This window comes from Solanum dulcamara, chromosome 12, assembly GCF_947179165.1.
Source record: "Solanum dulcamara chromosome 12, daSolDulc1.2, whole genome shotgun sequence".
Taxonomy (NCBI): Eukaryota; Viridiplantae; Streptophyta; class Magnoliopsida; order Solanales; family Solanaceae; genus Solanum; species Solanum dulcamara.
In genome coordinates, this window is record NC_077248.1 from 18,847,177 (window position 1) to 18,851,808 (window position 4,632).

Here is a 4,632-nt window from a genome sequence, read left to right on the forward strand (position 1 = left end):
AGATTACGATTTCATTTTACTTTCTGAATTGTTTAGATATCAGGGTTATGTTTCTGCTTTTTAATTAAAATTTCTAACTTGTGAATTAGAAGTCTATTTTAGATAATTTTTTTACTAAACCTTTGGGTCAGTCATTTGATAACGTATGAATATATCCAAAACCGTATCCTGTTTTTACATTCCTTCAAATTGGTAAGATATGATTTTAAAGTATAGAAGTATATTTTGTCCATAATCAACAAAGTAGGTAACTTGTTTAATAGAATAATTTAAAATATAATTATTGTTGTCAATTTAGTCTTAACATTGTGAAAACAGGAAGCAAAAATCTGTTATATATTTTTATATCAGAATAAAGATATGATTACACTAACACTAATATGTTGAATTTGTATGTTTCAGATATTTCATAAAGCCACACTACTAAAAATCTCTGTCTAAACTTGTACTGGTCTATCTTGTTGTTTTAAGTTCGATGCACTTCTTTTTAAAATCTGTCTGTTAGTAATTTGTCGAGCTCTCTTTAGAGTTGAATTTGTTATTTGAAATTCTACTTCGTGTTGTTTGTTTGCCATCCTACGAGTTACATTCCAATGGATTTATTTTGCTTCTTCACATTAAAATCTGCTTCCTTTTACTAATCGTTTCTTCTTTTCCTTGTTTTTACATGAACGCTGGAGTCGAAGAGTCTCACTTTAGGACTCAACGTCGTTGCGAGACCTAAAATGTGCATCTACATTTTTGTTTGTGCCTCTCGCTCTAAAAATACATTCAAACAGAAATAAATGAAGGAGTAGGAGGAAGGGGAGGATATTCCCTATTTCTATCTTTGCTAATTGGTTTTTGTGTATATCTTATGTGTTTTTTGTTTACTGTTAACTACCACTTGTTATCTATATTTTATTACTTGTTGTGTATGACGTTTTAAGCATGGGTATGCTAGTAATAACTACTTCTATCGGATAGATTAGAGTTAATTAAATTCCGTATCATGAAAGAGTTGTAGTATAATATTTTTGAAACTTCAAATCTCCCTCTTTCTTTAAATCAGTCCTTTTTTATGATAAATAAGTTCTCTAAAATCAGTTAACTTCACTAGTTCTTCTTTTACTGCTTTAAATGCTTTAGTTTTTTTATAAAATTCTTAACTCTTATCAATATCAAATGGATTCAAAGCATCACTTGTTTTCCATCAAAGAAGTTTTATATTTACAAAAGCTATTTTTACTTGATAGCATTTATACATGAGTTTTACATCTTTTATATTTAGCCTATTTAATTAATTCAAGTTCGATCGATAAACCATTTTTACTGGATCTTAAAAGATGCCTAATTCCTTTCCTTTAGGATTAATTGAACCCTTACCTAGAATCTCATGTTTAGTAAGACCTTAAAATGGAGTTTAACTTTCATCACTTTTAGGTATCCTAATTCATCGTAAATAATTAGGTGGTGACTCCTTAAGCTAGTTATTTAATTTAGGAATTACCAATATGTTGTGCACTATTTTGACCTGATTAAAATGGGTATAACAAAAGTATAAAATTTAAGACCCACTTTTTTGTGTCTGGGTCTTATGATTCAAGAATCAATGCGAGAGGATTTCATAAAAACGCTATCTTGAGTTTCTTTAGATCAAGTATATCACCTGTATATAATGTATAATAACTCTATATTAAAATTTTCAGATTTCATAAAAACGTCATTTTGAGTTTCTTTTCTCATTTTCACCCCTGGGTTGACTCGAACACCCCTAAAAGCTTTATTCATCCCTATTTAGATTTCTCATGATTTTACAACATAAATCCTAGAATTTCTAAAAGATTTTAACAAAAAACCCTCTTCCTCTCTTTAGTGAAATCAAGAACTCAATTCCTGGGTTCAAGACTTGATTTTTGAGCAAGTCTATCAAATTTCTCCCTTACAAATCAAGCTACGCATACTCTAACAATTTTTTAGTGATTCTAACATGTGATTATGCATCCTAAGCAAGAATCTACCATCAAAACCTAGGATTTTCAAGATAACTCATGTCAAGGTTCAAGAATGGATTTTTGTGATTCTTATTCAATGTTAGGGTCTCCATTGGAGTGATTTAAAGTTTGTAAGACTATCATAATGAGAAACGTAGTTCTTCCTCATGCCCTACATCTACAATTTTAGTAAGGTCAAAGCTAGCGTTATTTACCTTCAAGCTTCAAGTTCAACGATTCTACTAAGGTTTTCCCTAAAATGTATGTGGGATTTCATCATTGGGTATCTTTTCACCCATGAATCCCAAAGAAAACCTCAGTTTTTCTGTAGTAGAATTTTCCAAAATCTAGGATTTTCATGATCAACATGGATTTCAATGTTGTAACACCTTGACATTTTGAAATGTCTAATTAATAGGTGTCTTTGTGGTTAGATAAAGAGTGATTAATAAATTTAGAATTATGTGGTATGTCACATTAGTGTTCAAGGTTCATATTTTAGTTTTGTTGTTTAGCTGGTTGCAAAATAAAAGTTGGAGCTCAAAACCTATCTAATCGAAGGTCTACGAGTCTATTTTCCAAAGTATTAAACCGTTCATCAATATGAATTTAGAATAAATATATATTTCCATTCCCGTAACACAACACAAGAAGGCACATAAAGTGGGCCCCTAAATAGGTGGAACTTTATAAAAGTGTATCTTCTTCATATTTTCTCATTTCAGTGAAATTAACCCATAAATTAGTTCTATACATTGATAATATTATCTTGGATATTTAACGAAAATTGTTCTACATCGCGAGCTAGTCACTTTGGCATAATTTTCCCCATTAATTTTGTAATGTAGCTTCTTGGGTGCTGTAGCTGATTTGGGGGAAAGGGAACTGTCTACCAGTTGGGAATCTAGACATCAAGTAAGTGGTTTGATGAGGATAACTAAGCTGACACGCTGGAGTTGACAGCTCCAGCATGAAAGTTCCATTTCCAGGAAGGACGACGTACTATGATACTGCCTATATAAAGTGTTCTTTGTGCTATAACGAGGGTGTATATCAAGGTAAGATTATTTTTTTATTGGTTTATAGATACTTTAGAACTTGGGTAGTAGTTCCCTTGGTGAAAATCCATTTCTTTTGTCGGATTATCATGTCACCTTATCTTTTTCAGTACTGATTCAGCTCTTACCATATTGTAGTATTACGTGAGCATGTGAAAAGGCTAATTGACCACTTATAAGCATAGTAAAGGTATGTTAAGGCTATTTCCTTCTTTTGGCATGTTTTCTTAAAGCATAGGAGTAATACAAGAAGGTCTATGTTATCATTGATATACTCGTACTGCTAATTATTGGTTGTTGGCAGCTTGAGCCTATCAAATTGTTATTGTTTCCCTTGGGGCTAGTGTGGTTAGGTACATGAATGTGATCTTTGCCTAAAAAGTGATATGTGCTACCTACAGGGCTATGTTGTTGCCTAAGAGGACTATGAGCTGCCAATGCGGTTATAATGAAGCCTAAAATGGCTATGTGCTGCTTACGGAGCTATGATGTTGCCTAAGAGGGCTATGAGTTGCCTGCGGGGCTATGTTGATGCCTAAGAAGGCTATGAATTGCATTCGGGGCTATGATGATGCCTAAAAAGGCTATGAATTACCTATGAGGCTATATGCCTAAGAAAGCTATGGGTTGCCTATGGGGCTTTATTGTTGCCTAAGAGGGATATGCGCCGCTTTCGGGGCTTATGGTTGCCTAAGAGAGCTATGTGACTGCCTACGATGCTAGAGGACTAACGATGGTAAGATATAGACTAAATTAGCATCTCGTGGGCTTATGGGGGCCTAGGTAGATGGTATTGTTTGTTGTTTCACTTGCCAAGTTTATGAGGGCTTGGTTAGGTTGTTGTTTGATTATTTTTGGTATGTTTAGATTTGGAAGCGAATTAGTAGGCTTATCTTATTCTTGATTTCCTTACCTGATTACTTTTAGTATATTATGATACCTAGTCATTAAGTTTATTTCCTTTTCTACTCATTACATTATTTTGTACTGACGCCTCATTACCTGGGGGTGCTGCATTCATGCATGCAAGTCCTGATAGGTGGCCTAATAGATCTCCCCAGCAGCACGGTTGAGTTCTAGCAAGTTTGCTATCCCCTTATTTCGGAGCTGCCAGATATCTCAGGTTCTTTGTGTTTTATTGTATATATTTTTGGGTAGGTCCCTTTGTCCCACTAAGCTTTACTACTCTTAGAGGCTTTCAGACTAGTGTGTGGGTTGTATAGCTATGCTAATCGCGATGTTGTCCTGGCTTGTTGGTTTGCTAAGGTTTGATAGTTGTTTGATGTATTATATTTATATATACCTTCTTTCAGCTTCTGTATCGAGATCATGGTGGCATCAATGGCCCAAAGAGGACTTGTTTTCTAGTTGGCTATTTCATTATATGAGTTGTTGTGAGTTATTATTTTTTATAAAGTTGTTGACAGGGGCCTTACCGGCTGAGGGCTTATTTTTAAGCCGATATATACTTGCTGGTTTTCTTGATTGCGTGTGGCTTTTAAGTGCTAGTAGAAAATGGTTCAGCAGGGTCGGCTTAGGCTAGAGTTTCGGCATTAGGTACCAGTTGCGCCTCTTGAGTTTGGGGCGTGACAAACTTAGTA

At 34.1% G+C, this 4,632-nt stretch overlaps 1 long non-coding RNA gene across 1 annotated transcript; it reads left to right on the forward strand.

The window, feature by feature from the left end:
• The first annotated feature begins 2,826 nt into the window (after window positions 1-2,826).
• On the forward strand, window positions 2,827-4,409 carry LOC129877192 (uncharacterized). The gene is made up of 3 exons (XR_008763492.1): window positions 2,827-3,031; window positions 3,170-3,221; window positions 3,433-4,409. It is a non-coding gene; the product is annotated as an uncharacterized LOC129877192 (long non-coding RNA).
• Window positions 4,410-4,632: the final 223 nt, after the last annotated feature.